Below are 16,565 nucleotides of genomic sequence, written 5' to 3' on the forward strand. Positions count from 1 at the left end.
AATGGGGTAGCTTGTTGGGTTCTGCCTCCAATCATAATTTACATGCAGTGGGCAGGGAAGGGACGGCCATCCTAGTAGAGGCGGGGAGAGTGGGGAGAGGAAATTTAACAGTAACTTTCAAAAGGGAATTTGATATATACTTGAAAAGGGAAAATTTCCAGGGCTATGTGGAAAGATAAGGGTGTGGGACAAATTGGATAGCTCTTTCAAAGAGCCGGCACAGGCACGATGGGCCAAATGGCCTCCTTCTGTGCTGTACGATTCTATAATTCTATGATTTGGGGCAGGATAGCGGAGGAAAATAAAGGCCTATATATCTTTTGGCCTTTACAACTCACTAACAATGTTCTGGGAAAATGAATGATCATTTTTTTTAAAAATAAGTTTTGGCAAAAACTTGTGCTACTTATAGATTTCATATTTCTTCAAAGAGGCTTATATTGATCTTGGTAGCAAAAATTACAGTTTACCCAATAAAATGTCTGCATATGGTCTATAAAATGCACTTTGAAATTATCCAGGGGTTTCTTTGATTTCCCTATTGAGACTTAGATTATCACCACCACCACCACAACAACAGGTATTTATATAGCGCCTTTAACGTAGTAAAATGTCCCAAGGTGCTTCACAGGAGCGTCATACACCGAGCCGCATAACGAGATATTAGGACAGGTGACCAAAAGCTTGGCTGAAGAGGTAGGTTTTAAGGAGTGTCTCAAAGGAGGAGAGGTAAAGAGGTTTAGGGATGGAATTCCAGAGCTTAGGACCTAGGCAGCTGAAGGCACAGCCGCCAATGGTGGAGCGATTCAAATTGGGGATGCACAATAGACTAGAATTGGAGGAGCACAGAGATCTAAGACGGTTGTAGGGCTGGGCGAGGCTATGGAGGGATTTGAAAACAAGGATGAGAATTTTAAAATTGAGGCGTTGCCAGACTGGGAGACAATGTAGGTCAGTGAGCACAGGGGTGAACGGGACTTGGTGCGAGTTAGGATACGGGCAGTAGAGTTTTGGATGAGCTCAAGTTTATGGAGGATGGAAGGTGGGAGATCGGCCAGGAGAACATTGGAATAGTCGAGTCTGGAAGTAACAAAGGCATGGATGAGGGTTTCAGCAGCAGATGAGCTGAGGCAGAGACGGAGACAGGCAATGTTACGGAGGTGGAAGTAGGCGGCTTTGGTGATGGAGCGGATATGTGGTCGGAAGCTCATTTTGGGGTCAAGCAGACTGCCTAAGGTTGCGAACGGTCTAGTTCAACCTCAGACAGTAGTCAGAGAGAGGGATGGAGTCAAGGTTGCAGAACTATTCAAGATTAGGAAACTCAATTTAGCTACATCATTAAATAAATTTAAAACAGAAATAGAGAGTTTCCTAGAAGTAAAGGGAATTAGGGGTTACGGGGAGCGGGCAGGAAATTGGACGTGAATTTAAATTTGAGGTTAGGATCAGATCAGCCATGATCTTATTGAATGGCGGAGCAGGCTCGAGGGGCCGATTGGCCTACTCCTGCTCCTATTTCTTATGTTCTTATGATGTTCAATTATTTTAGACACTATAGTGCAGATAGGTTGCTGGCAAATTATTTCATTACACTGAAGCAACCAGGCAAGTCTGTCTTCTTCAATGATCAAACTTTAATGTCCTGAACCTCAAATGGGTGGGTGGAAAAAAGCAATTTTCCAAGCCAGTCATCAGTCAAGCTCAATGCCAGCATTTATTTAAGTGGGCCCCACCTCCAGATTGGGTGATAGGAATTTAGAGAAAAACAGGCAAGTTTGATGTTTAAACTTAAAAGTTAAATCATATACTTTCTTTTAGAAATAATGTAGAAAGTAAAATAAAAGTAAAATAAGTAAAACAATAAAAATATTAGAAGACAGGAAAAAACAAAAAAGATGAGGTAAGCAGATATGCTTAAAACATTACATTTTAAATGCTTATGTTAGGAGTATGGGTTAATTTTACAATAATGTGATCCTGACATTACAATAGCAACATTTGTTTATCCATCACAAGGAGGTTACAAATCACAAATAAGGTAACCTAGCGAAACTGGAATTTTCTGTAGATGCTGGTAATCTACAGGTTAATAATAATGCCAAAACTTGTGATAATGAGGAACCTTTCTAAGTTTACACCAGTGGTGTGGAGATTAATGCCATTTGAAAAGGTCAAATTCCTCTCTCAAAGAAATGAGTGAAGAAGGGAGTTAGATAGTCCTTATCGAGACAATGAGTGAGCTTGTTTACTTTTTCAGAGACAGGCAGATGCAAAAGGAAGTCATCTTGTCCAAACATTTAAAGTGGCCATCGATAGAACCTAAGTCTTAATACTTAAATGATTATAGCACAGCAATAATAAAAACCACCATTAAGTAAAGCTCAACTTTATTTTAATTAGAAAAAAAAGTTTAAAAAACCCTTACCAATTAGAACAGGCATGCTTGGCAAAATGTTTTAAAAATCCCCCAAAAAGGGAGATTTAGATTACTTTCTAACATCCTTAAATAGATTTTATAAGAAAGGAATATGTGACTAAATGGTCCATTATACAATCTATAAAAGTTAAGAATGTCCAAAATTTGTACTAAATTTCTATATTGTACTGTGATGAGGGGGGACTTCAAACCTGCACCAGCTTTAATTCTAGATTTTAATGTGACCTGGAGATTGTCTTGGAAAAAGAATTAAGTCTGCATTTTCCATCCTGAATCAGCATTTTTTAAACAGCTTCCCCATCATAATAAATGGAAAAATTAAACAAAACTCTTTGAAAGCATTGAGTCCATAACTGCATCAGGCATAGAAGCAACATAACAAAGAAAAAACACTGTTTAAAAAGGACATTTGGATCAGCGCACTGACCAGGCGAGAGAACTTGCTAGCAGAAGGGACCAAAATCATTTATACTCATGACTAATTTAATGAATAAATAAATGAATTATCAGGTTAAGGGGGCTGTATGCCTCTATTATAATCTTCCTTCACCTTCAATTGCATGTTTTGTTACTGAGTTGTTTTGACTGTAGACATTAAGGTTTTGTTCTAATATTCCATATATGATAGCAAATAGCTAGCTTTGTTAAGAAGTACATAAACACAGTGATCCTTCATTCCCAGTGTTGAGCCATGCTCAAAGAGAGTGTGGATTAGAATTGTGGCCCTAATTCTACAAAAGTATAGGAATGCAGGATCCCTGAATTTACCCCCTAGTGCCGTGTGTCAAATCCATATGAGCCAAGGGTTAAGGAGTTACTCTTATCAATGATTCAATAAGTCCTTGTCTTTTGCTGCTATTGTTTTTATGCAAAGTAACCCAGAGTCAAATTTACAATTTTAACAGAAAATAATTGTCCAGCCACAAAGTATAGACATTTCCTTTGATCACGTATTTCTCTTCACACTTCAAGGTTACTTAATGAAGGAGCCAACGTGTTCCTGAAAACTACTGGTTGTTCTAAACTGGATAGCCAGGCGGTGAAGGAGAGAATACTAGAGCCTGGTCTTTAGTTGTTTCCAAGCCTTTATTCACAGAGCTCCATACCCTGGATAAGCTCTCATATAAATAGATACCAGAGAGTCCCCAATTGATATGCACCACCTGAATGCAATTTAACACTAATTGATATAAATCATACAATTAACAGATTCCCATCTCTCTCTTTAAATTAAAAAAATCAAACTTCATATATACACAATACATACAAAAATATCAAAAATCAAAAGCTTCCATATTCTGTACAACTTATATTAGTCACAGCATTACATTGTAAGACAACCCTTCTCCAGGACCCCTAATAATTTCTTCATACATGTATTTCTTCTAGTAAAACAATCCAACAGTTGATGGCTTGAATCCACCCATTTAATTTTAGAGATTTCCTTTCTCTCCAGCATTTGTTTCAAGCCAGCAAGGTCAATTCGTAATCTTTTCTCACTCACATTTTTCGAAGAGTGAACATTATCCCACAATGAACGATTGTCTACATAACATTCAATGGGTATACTATCTTCAGTACTCCCATTGTACAGGATATCTCAAGATGTTTGCCAAATAGAATCTCATATCCACTGTGTCTACAACAGCCAGTGTTTCAGCAGCCAGAGTACTTTTAACAACCCTTTTTTTTTTAGTTTCCCAAGCTAAAGGACAACATTTCCCATTCTCACCCATAAGAAACACTATGAAACCAACTGCACTAGAATATCCATCAGGAAGATTAGTATATGAAGCATCGCTAAAAATAACTAGTTTCATTTCCTTTGGGTCATGCAAGGTTGGGAACTTAAGAACGCATTTATCTATATTCAATTTTCGTAATGTTTTATTTGCCCTTAAAACATTCTCTACTACGGGGTGTTTCATTGAAGTTCTTAACTCCAACCACATCAAAACTAGCATCTGGTCTAGTCTAAGTGCACAACCAGTTCAACTGACCAATCAAGCTTCATAATTGCTCTCTCTCTCTTTAGATATAACATCACCTTTCTGTGATGACCTGGTACGATTAACCGGGATGGGAGTAACATTCTCTAAATAGGACTGTTGATTTAAAGTTATACCAGACCCAGTCTGCTTAATATCTAAACCAATATATTTAAAAGCCCCACAGGCCTGACTCCCAATTTTAAATTCTACTCTAATCTTATTAATGACAAATCTCAAATTTCACAGTACCACCTCATAAGAAATCATCAACATGCATGAAAGTTTTCCGTTATATCAATAAAACATTGCGGGATCTGATTTTAGTTGAATATAACTATTTTCAGCAAAACAGATCTCACTGAAAAATACCATACCCTAGAAGCATCATTCAGGCCATAGATGCATTTGTTTAGTTTCTATAGTTTTCCTTACGCATCTGCTGCCTCTTTCAGAAACACTTCTCTCTGAAAAATATCGCCCTGCAGAAATGCGGCTTTTATGTCAATTGACCCACACTCCCATGAATATGTTGCCAAAAGAACCAAAAAAGATTTTTAAGATTACCTTTCCAGCAATGGGAGAATCCACTCGAACATCTGTATCACCCAGTTTCTCTTCAAAACCCCTAGCTACCAACCTCGCTTTATAAGTCCCATCTGCAAGGACTTTTTCAGTACAAACCCATCTATGCAACAAAGCTGGTTGACCCTTATCTGTTACCTCAGAATAAACTCCAAATTCTTTCCAACTATCTAACTCCCTTTGTTTTGCCTCTCTTACTTGTTTATCCTCGAGTTTATTGGCAGCCACCAAAACTTCACCATCATGAGGACTTCTGCTTCTAATTCTGTTACGTGACTGTTCTGTGCTCTTTGTTTCATGACCTAGTCAAGCTACGTCTTCTACTTCCACTTCTATGTCTGTAGGGACTACCACTGTGAAATCTCCCTCTTTCATCTCTAATTCATGAACGTTTTCTCACGCGAGATTCACTTCCGGACTCCCTATCATTACTTGTACTCCACTTTCCTACTTTCCACTCTTTTACCCCATTCTGCCAATTCATGGACCTCACTTCTTGGCCATCTTCCTGAACATTCAACCAATATTTAAACTTACCAGTAGCTTTGCCTGCACTTCCCAAAATTGTTGCATCCCTCCATTCATTAGTCCCTTCTGGAACATATGACACCTGTGTACCCACTTTGGGTAATTGTTTTGTGGATGTGCTAGCTCTATCATGTGATTCTTGATCACTGACATTACCATTGTCCAGTCCTTGAGCTACCCCAGTCTGTTCCTCAGGAACCTCATCAAAAAAATTATGAGCATCTGAGGCACAAGGTGCCTTGTTTACTTCGATCAACTGCTCAGAGTCCGAGATTTTATAATTAATTCCAATTAATCGTGAGGAATGAACCTTAACGGTTTGATTACCGTGTTGCACAAGTACTGTCTTACCATCACAACCTATTACCTTACCAGGGCCTTTCCATTCCCTATGACCCTCTCTTTTATAGTATACCAAATCTCCTGAATTGAACTCTGTCTCAGATGGTCTAAAACGATGCCTCAGTGATCTACGAATTTTCTCTGATACCTCAGCCTTGATAAAAGTCTGTCTCCCTGCATGCATAACATTTAAATGCTCAGAAAAAACAGCACTAATTATAGTACCTTTTAGAGCAGGACGGTTATCACAAAGAACAGAAGATAATTTGGGTTTGCACCCATAGACTAGTTGGTAAAAATTATATCCTCCAACCATCTGAAGAGAATTATTTGTGTGGACTGTCCATGCTAGGGCAGTTGACAATTTACACTCTGTCCGATCAGCAAAAAGTTTATGCTCCATTGTATCACGGCATGATTCCTTTCACAAAGACCATTACTAAAAGGGCTCTCAGCTGCTGTATTCATGACAATTATATTCATAATCTCACACCTATCTCTTAACTCTGCGTTAGCGAATTCACCTCCATTATCGGTCAAAAACATTGCTGGTGTCCCAAGTCCAGTCCCTATCCCTTTTTCCATAATTTTATCTAGAATAACCTTCTTCTCCTTACTATATATTAGTGTAGAAATACTAAGCCTTGTAGCCAGGTCAATAAAATGTAGGATGAAAACATTTCTGTCTTTGCCCCATACCTTTAGATCCATGGCAACTACCTCGTTAAAGTCACATGCTAATGGAACACTTACAATAGGACGTGGGGGCGTCCATCTATACTTCTTACAGATTTCACAGTTCTCACTAATCTCTTCTATTAGCCTCGTCTACTCCTTATCAACTACACCTGCATCTTTTAGCAGGAGTTTAAACGTTGGCATGTAGGGTGGGCAAATTTTATATGTAACTTTAAGACAATTTCATTTTTTTCTCTCTTATCCAGATCACCTGATCCCATTAATACTTGCCCAACACGCTGATGAGAAACATCAAGTTTCATTAAGGGAACACAATAATGCCCTGACTGGGTAAACTGCAAATCAAACAATTTCCTAAAAATGATTGCCTCATTGTATTCCATGTGAAGTTTAATTTTTGCCTTTTTCACAGAAGGTTTACCCAAAAGTATAGGCATCTCACTAGAGACTACATTCGTACTTATAAAATGGCTTACTCCAACTATCTTACATGGAATTACTGCTCGAATGACCTCAAGGTGTTGTTATCTTCAAACCTAAAACATATAAAACTTTTATATTCCTTAACCTTGTGTCGATCCTCACTACTCAATCAACATTTTAACCAATCTACCCACATACAGTTGAAGTACATGCACTAACACCACACAATGAAAGGAATTCGCAACTAATACATTCAACACAGAATTAAAACTCCTTATGACCAGTATAATCTGTTCATAGTTATTATCTTCATCCTCTTCGTCTTTGTTCCCTTCCTCAGAACTACTTTCTTCATGCATTATTTCAAAGACCCTGTTTCTTCGCTCTGAGCAATTTGCCTCATAATGATACTTAGTGTCACATCTAAAGCATCCACTGATTTTTCCTTGAGCATTCCAAGGATTCATTTGCCCATTATTACTGTCCCAATTGTGTCTTCTGTTGATATAACTGGATTTGCTGTACCTGCTTTCATCACCAATCTGGCTGTCTTTAATCCTTCCGTCATATTAACACCTGCATCCGGTCTCTTGAAAATTTTGAAACCTGGTCTGACGCCTGCGTTTAATATCTGGAACATTTCAAAACCTGATAACCATCAAATCTTGTATTTTTTGTGTCACAACAGAAGGCCTCATTTGTTCTAAGAGGGCTGAAGGGAATGACTGCTTCCCCAGGAATTTTTTTTAAGGCAGCAGACATTTGATCCAGCAGAGTCTCCTTCTCCAAGAACTGGACGCCAGTTAGGACCAGTTGCCTGTCCAAATGAGACACCTTAGCACAATCTAGTAATTTAAACGCTAGGGATTTTCAATTGGAACTTTGTCAATCTTTTGTACAATTTGTTAAAGTCCATGAAAGACTCTTCCATTGAATGACCATCCATTTTCCGAAATCTATCAAATGCTGACCAGGCCTCATAGGCACTTAACAGGTTATCTTTCTTGTAGATTTGATCCAGAAATTCTATTAGAAGGGTAAAACCTTCATCATCATCCAAGAGATCTGCTTCCATCTCAGAAAATACCTTACTTGTGATTTTACTTCGTTCAGAAAGCAACACCACCAAGGCCATGCCTCGTTTTCCATTTGATAGAGTAATAACCTCTGTCCACATATCAACCTCATTCTTCCACTGGTCGTATGGTTCAAACTCCCAGAACATCGGAGGGAAATCGTACCTCAATGCTTTAAACTTGCTTTCTGCCATTTTCTACAATGGTCACTGGGCTTTCAAGTTTTGTTTTTCTTTTCCTTATGTCCAAAAAATAATTATAGTTTCCAACCTCCACCTTTAGGCAACCATTCTCTGCTACCATGTTCTAAACTGGATAGCCAGGTGGTGAAGGATAGAATATTAGAGCCTGGACTTCAGATACTTCCAAGCCTTTATTCACAGAGATCCATATTACAAGCTTCATACCCTAAATAAGCTCTCATATAAATAAATACCTGAGTCCCCATTTGATACGGACCACCTGAATGCAATTTAACACTAATTGATATAAATCATACAATGAACACTGGTTGCAAATTATAATGTTACGCCCCCTTTATCTTACACCGTTACTGCCAAGTAAATGAGGCAGCACAGCTGCTTCCAGGTGCTGAGATTTGCCCAGAAGCAGTTTCCACAGCACCTCCAGAGGCAGCATTACCCTTGATGGCAAATATAAATGCTGCTTTCAGTGCAGAAGCCATTATTTCGCTCTGGCCACTAGTGGTCTGAGTGCTGCATCAACCCATACAGGCCAGTGACATAAGATACCCCAATTATTGGCTTGTACAAATAAATCTTCTCCAGCATCCAGAAATCAAATTGTGAATTATGACTTTCACAACTGTAATTCTTGATATTAGCATTTCTTTCAGTATAGTTTTCCACTGGGTTCATACCCATGTAAAAATGACTGGCTCCCCAATTCCCCCAATAAGGGATATCTTGACCTAGTAGTTTTTGTGATGTCCACAAATAACTGCCGTTTTGTCCCGGATCGAAAAGAGAAACATGCCCTTTCAGGTTCACTATTTCTAGTGCCATTTAACTGATGGTAAGCAGCACAAAATAAATTCGGTCTCCAACAAAGTAAGTTAAAACTTTCCTTCATCTGAAAACAAAGCATGGGAAAGGGGAGTTCAGAAAAAAGAAAAGGGCAAAGCAAGTACGATAAACATTTAAGATAGTGCTTCTTCACTATACAACAGGGCAATCAGGGAAACTGTGGCAACTATGAAGAAAGGATATTTGCATAGAAGCAAGGAAACTCTAAGAATTTGCATTTTTCCTTATCCCCAACAATGAACACTACTTAATTTCTTACACAGAATTAAGTCATTAACAACATTGTACACGTTGCCTCACAGTAATCCACTGCTGGGGAAGGAAACCTATGGGGAGTGTGCGGGGAAGAAATATAACTCAAAATAGTACAGCACCAGTGTGTTATGGACCTTCACATTTGCCAACTGGCAATGTTTCAAGGCTGATTATCCACTTCATGACATCAGCTGAGAACAACTTCCAAGGTCATTTCAGAGTGCTCTGAAAATGTATTCTACGCACGCACAGCTAGACATGTGCAGAACGAGTGCACGCATGCGGCCATACAATCAGGGACTTCCCCCGCGCGTGCGCTCTTCAATAAGCATGAGGCGGTAGGTGAGTAATCTGAAAAAGAACCTCGAGCAGGCAGGCACCTTGCGGCCACTTTTGAGACTCTCACAGTCTAGAACTGCACAGACCCGTGGATCATAAAAATCGCAATATGCAACAGGGAAGAAAACCATATTTAAATGAGGTCGCATACCCAAATTCACAACTTTGGCAAGGCATCATCCATATAAAATGAATGTCCTGGGGTCAATCTTACTCAAATAGGCTTCTTAAAAGGGAGGTAACATTTTCAGTTGCTGGTAAAAGATTATTTTTGCATTTTCAATCAGATTTTATTCCATGCATTTGTTGGTTTAGTTTAGAGCCTTCCCGCCATTGTATACTGAGGGGCTGCAATCAGGGAAACCCCACCACCCCGACAGAATGTAAAATTTAAATTGATGTAATGTACCTGTAATGAATCTGTAATCAATTGAGTGTAATGCAACAAGGCACCCGAGAGTGTCATGAATTGTAATTATGTACAATGTGTTCATTGAACTGTGCTTGATGTAACCTGCAAATTGTATCATCTGTATTGTGTACGTTTGGAATGTGATGACAACTGTATTGTATGTATTGCTGCAAATTCTATGAATAAAGTACATTTTATGAAAAAAAAAATTGTTGGTTTAGTTGGGTAGTCTGCCAAAATCTTTCTTCATTATTCTTGGTCGCTGCTGTTCTTAAAATTGAGCGTACTAATTGGTGAGGATAGTTGTGCCTTTTGTGTTCCATGTGTGTTGCATGATTTAGAGGAGAAGGAAGAATTCACGAGGGGCCAAAAGATGCTTGACTAGCTCAGGACCAGCAGTCAGGGCCTCAAGAATTCTTAATCTAGCTCTTAAGATAATCTTTAGCCCCGAGGAGCACTCCCTTCTTTGGCTCACCTTCTGCAGCAGTACCTGCAACTCTATATTTTTGTGTGCCTATAGCATATTAAAATTAGATGGAGGGACTCCTATCAGAAAATTTGGTGCAATCCCCCCTCAAGCTGGCATCGTGAGCATACGCCCATGGACCAGTACACCACCATTTTTACCATTCTCACACAATCAGAGCACTTAGGTTTTAAGACAAGTCCAAAGGAAGAATAATGGTACTGGTGTGTATGGAAATCTGTCTTGTGCTTTATCTGGTTTCTGAACATTGCTTTCTTTCTTACAAGGTAATGCTGTAATCATTCAAGGTTTTTCTTATGATATCGAGCACCTGTTTCATAGTGAGGCATAATTATAAAAATGGGTTGTCATGTGGGAATCTCAAAACCTTTTGCATATTAGTCCCATTTAAGGACCAGCTTTCCTGAACAACAGATATGTTTGAGACTATTAGTTTGTGGTGGAAGTACTGATGATAGGAGATTCAGCAAAGCAAGTACAACAGTAAGATTTTCCTTCTGCTCTATTTTTAGCAGTGCTAACTTAATTAATAACACAACAAAGTCAATAGGCTTAGTGAATCATAAATAAGTGTGCTAAAATGCCACTACGGCACCCTTCTTAAACAAAACATTGGCTCTCGCAGCTGCTAAAGTAGCAATTCCATATATACCAACTGTTGTATTCATTTGTCAACATTTGGTGAGAAACATCGGTGTGGAATTTAAACTTCCTGCACTGCCTGGCATCTCCCGCAGTCACGCCAGAATGTTCCATCAAAATAAAAGGGGCAGTGACAGTATGGATACGAAATTGGGTAAATGATAGGAAACAGAGAGTAGTGATGAACGACTGTTTTTTGGACTGGAGGAAGGTATACAGTGGTGTTCCCCAGGGGTCGGTACTAGGACTACTGCTTTTTTTTTTTAAGATAAATATTAATGATTTGGACTTGGGTGAACAGGGCACAATTTCAAAATTTGCAGATGACACAAACTTGGAAGTATAGTAAACAGCGAGGAGGATAGTAATAGACTTCAAGAGGACATAGACAGGCTGGTGGAATGGGCGAACACATGGCAGATGAAATTTAATGCAGAGAAGGGCGAAGTGATATATTTTGACAGTAAGAATGAGGAGAGACAATATAACCTAAATGGTACAATTCTAAAGTGGGTGCAGGAACAGAGAGACCTGGGGATATATGTGCAAAATCTTTGAAGGTGGCAGGACAGGTTGAGAAAGCGGCTTAAAAAAAAAACGCATACAGGATCCTGGGCTTAATAAATAGATGTGGAGATGCCGGTGATGGACTGGGGTTGACAATTGTAAACAATTTTACAACACCAAGTTATAGTCCAACAAATTTATTTTAAATTCCACAAGCTTTCAGAGGCTTCCTCCTTCCTCAGGTGAATGGTGTGGAAATGAAATTTTCGAATCCTTCGCATTTGAAAATCACAGAACAATGCCTGGTGATTTCTGCCCGTTGCCAAGGCAATCACAGTGAGCAGACAGAAAGGTGTCACCTAAAAGGCCACCGAATATACAATCCCCAAAAAAGAGAGAGAGAGAGAAGGAAGACAGTCAATGACCCGTTATATTAAAAACAGATAACATTTGTTTGCTGGTGGGGTTACGTGTAGTGTGACATGAACCCAAGATCCCGGCTGAGGCCGTCCTCATGGGTGCGGAACTTGGCTATTAATTTCTGCTCGACGATTTTGCGTTGTCGTGTGTCTCGAAGGCCGCCTTGGAGTATGCTTACCCGAAGGTCGGTGGCCGAATGTCCGTGACTGCTGAAGTGTTCCCCGACAGGGAGAGAACCCTCCTGTTTGGCGATTGTTGCGTGGTGTCCGTTCATCCGTTGTCGCAGCGTCTGCATGGTCTCGCCAATGTACCATGCTCTGGGGCATCCTTTCCTGCAACGTATGAGGTAGACAACGTTGGCCGAGTCACAGGAGTATGAACCATGCACCTGGTGGGTGGTGTCCTCTCGTGTGATGGTGGTATCTGTGTCGATGATCTGGCATGTCTTGCAGAGGTTACCGTGGCAGGGTTGTGTGGTGTCGTGGACACTGTTCTCCTGAAAGCTGGGTAATTTGCTGTGAACGATGGTCTGTTTGAGGTTGGGTGGCTGTTTAAAGGCGAGTAGTGGAGGTGTGGGGATGGCCATAGCGAGGTGTTTGTCATCATTGATGACATGTTGAAGGCTGCGGAGAACATGGCGTAGTTTCTCTGCTCCGGGGAAATACTGGACGACGAAGGGTACTCTGTTGGTTGCGTCCTGTGTTAGTCTTCTGAGGAGGTCTACGCGATTTTTCGCTGTGGCCCGTCGGAACTGTCGATCGATGAGTCGAGCATCATATCCCGTTCTTACTAGGGCGTCTTTCAGCGTCTGTAGGTGTCCATCGCGTTCCTCCTCGTCTGAGCAGACCCTGTGTATTCGCAGGGCCTGTCCATAGGGGATGGCCTCTTTGACGTGGTTAGGGTGGAAGCTGGAAAAGTGGAGCATCGTGAGGTTGTCCGTGGGCTTGCGGTAGAGTGAGGTGCTGAGGTGCCCGTCTTTGATGGAGATTCGTGTGTCCAAGAAAGAAACTGATTCTGAGGAGTAGTCCATGGTGAGCTTGATGGTGGGATGGAACTTGTTGATGTTATCGTGTAGTCTCTTTAGTGATTCCTCGCCGTGGGTCCATAAAAAGAAAATGTCGTTGATGTATCTGGTGTATAGTGTTGGTTGGAGGTCCTGTGCAGTGAAGAAGTCCTGCTCGAACTTGTGCATGAAAATGTTGGCGTATTGGGGTGCGAATTTGGTCCCCATGGCTGTTCCGTGTGTTTGGGTAAAGAACTGGTTATCGAAGGTGAAGACATTGTGATCCAGGATGAAGAGGATGAGTTGTAGGATGGCGTCTGGAGATTGGTTGTTGTTGGTGTTGAGTATTGATGCTGTTGCAGCGATGCAGTCATCGTGGGGGATACTGGTGTAGAGTGCCGAGACGTCCATCGTGGTGAGAAGTGTTCCTGGTTCAACAGGTCCGTGAGTACTGAGTTTTTGTAGAAAGTCTGTAGTGTTGCGACAGAAGCTGGGGGTTCCCTGCACGATGGGTTTCAGGATGCCCTCGATGTATCCAGAGAGGTTCTCGCACAGGGTTCCGTTGCCTGATAAGATAGGACGTCCGGGTGTGTTGTCTTTGTGTATCTTTGGGAGGCAGTAGAAGTCTCCCACGCGGGGAGTACGTGGGATGAGAGTGCGTAGGATGTTTTGAAGGTCTGGATCGAAGGTCTTGATCAGTTTGTCGAGCCGATGGGACAACCCTGCCACGGTAACCTCTGCAAGACATGCCAGATCATCGACACAGATACCACCATCACACGAGAGGACACCACCCACCAGGTGCACGGTTCATACTCCTGTGACTCGGCCAACGTTGTCTACCTCATACGTTGCAGGAAAGGATGCCCCAGAGCATGGTACATTGGCGAGACCATGCAGACGCTGCGACAACGGATGAACGGACACCGCACAACAATCGCCAAACAGGAGGGTTCTCTCCCTGTCGGGGAACACTTCAGCAGTCATGGACATTCAGCCACCGACCTTCGGGTAAGCGTACTCCAAGGCGGCCTTCGAGACACACGACAACGCAAAATCGTCGAGCAGAAATTGATAGCCAAGTTCGGCACCCATGAGGACGGCCTCAACCGGGATCTTGGGTTCATGTCACACTACACTTAACCCCACCAGCGAACAAATGTTATCTGTTTTTAATATAACGGGTCATTGACTGTCTTCCTTCTCTCTCTCTCTCTCTCTCTCTCTTTTTTGGGGGGTTTGTATATTCGGTGGCCTTTTAGGTGACACCTTTCTGTCTGCTCACTGTGATTGCCTTGGCAACGGGCAGTAATCACCAGGCATTGTTCTGTGATTTTCAAATGCGAAGGATTCAAAAATTTCATTTCCACACCATTCACCTGAGGAAGAAGGAAGCCTCCAAAAGCTTGTGGAATTTAAAATAAATTTGTTGGACTATAACTTGGTGTTGTAAAATTGTTTACAATTAATAAATAGAGGCATAGAATACAAGTGCAAGGAAGTTGTGTTAAACCTTTACAAAACACTGGTTCGGCCACAACTGGAGTATTGTGTCCAATTCTAGGCACCGTACTTTAGGAAGGATGTGAAGACCTTTGGGAGGATGCAGAAAAGATTTACTAGAATGGTTCCTGGGATGAGGGACTTCAGTTAAGTGGATAGTCTGGAGAAGCGTAGGTTGTTCTCCTTAGAGCAGAGAAGGTTAAGAGGAGATTTGATAGAAGTGTTCAAAATCATGACGGGTTTAGATAAAGTAAATAAAGAGAGAAACTGTTCCCATTAGTGGAAGGGTTGAGAACCAAAGGACACAGATTTAAGGTGATTGGCAAAGGAACCAAAGGCGACATGAGGATCTGGAATGCACTGCCTGAAAGATTGGTGGAAGCAGATTCAATCGTAGCTTTCAATAACGAATTGGATAAATACTTGAAGGGAAAAAATTTGCAGGGAAAGAGCAGGGGAATGGGACTAACTGGATTGCTCTTACAAAGAGCCGGCACGGGCTCGATGGGCCAAATGGCCTCCTTCTGTGCCGAAACCATTCTATGATTCAATAAACAGTAAGGAAGTTCTGTACATTAGCAGCTCTCTGATCCAGTGAGTCCCAGATAGGGTCATCAAGAAATAACATCCAGCAGCATGTAAGTCCTTCTTTTATCCTTTCCAGGATAAATATTTTTTGGCTTCCATGGGCTAGATTACAGTAGACTCCAAAATAGTGGAAAAAGCACCAAAAAAAGTGTCACACCTCAAAATATCATGGTGGGCATGCCACCAGAGCCCTTTTGGGAAATAAATCTTGTAGTTTCAGGGTTCACTCATCTCCTAAATAAACTTATAATTTTTGAAATTTACTTTCTAAATACACTTTTTGTAATTTGTTTTGATCACATATACAAATGATTAAAGTTACCTGTGCAGATTTCTTAAGTATGGCAAACTCTCATCTCACAATAACAACTTGTTTTCATTGGCAATGTACAGGACCAGAACCTTCACCACACGGACTGCAGCGGTTCAAGGCAGCGGCTCACCACCACCTTCTCAAGGGCAATTAGGGATGGGCAATAAATGCTGGCCTCGCTAGCAACTCCCACATCCCATGAATGAATAAAAAAAATCCTTCTGGCTGTCCCCAGAATTGTAGACAAGGCCATAGAGTTTTCATTTTTTTTAAAAACAGAAAAACAGGTTGAGCTGCAGAATTAAACATTAGAAACATGTGAAACAAAAGCAGAATTGAACGTATTCAGTCACAATAAAGCAGTGGTCCCAGTTATAGACCTATATTCAAAGCTGCATCGGAGTGGTCTGGTTTTTTATTTGCAAGTTTTTTTGAGGCTGCGTCAATTTTAAAGTTGGGTTCTACATCTAAATCATCTTCATTAATCTTTCACCTATGAACATCTGCTGCAAGTTTAAGCTAGTAATTCAAGGATATAAATCAGAATCACACTGAACTGCTACCCTGTAATTGTATCCATGTGTAGTGATTATTCAAGTTACTGAAACACCACCTTTTGTACCATTTCTGTGTTTTTCATAGTGATGAACACTATAACTGCATAAAATAACTATTTTTAAACCAACTCTACCCTAATGTTGGAGGAACATGGAAAGCAGTGAAATTGATTTTTCACTAGCATTAACAGAGGCAAACACACCCCATTGTTACGGTGGATGTTTTGCTTTTTGAATTCCTGTAGAATCTCTTTCCTGTTAAAATCCTGATTTTGATGTACATTTGGCAAGTCACCCATTGTTTTGTGAAACACAAGCATTTACAAGAGAAAATGGAGATTTCTCTTTTTGACAGAAATAAAAAACCTGCCGTGTAGAAATTGTGGAATAAATATTGATGTTTCTGCCAGACAGC

General features: G+C 40.7%; 1 protein-coding gene across 4 annotated transcripts in view; it reads right to left on the reverse strand.

Annotated features, from left to right (window-relative positions):
* LOC137323032 (phospholipid scramblase 1-like) overlaps positions 1-16,565 on the reverse strand; it is an 85,970-nt gene that overhangs the window by 40,691 nt on the left and 28,714 nt on the right. The gene's annotated exons all lie outside the window — the stretch shown is intronic.

This window comes from Heptranchias perlo, chromosome 6, assembly GCF_035084215.1.
Source record: "Heptranchias perlo isolate sHepPer1 chromosome 6, sHepPer1.hap1, whole genome shotgun sequence".
NCBI lineage: Eukaryota > Metazoa > Chordata > Chondrichthyes > Hexanchiformes > Hexanchidae > Heptranchias > Heptranchias perlo.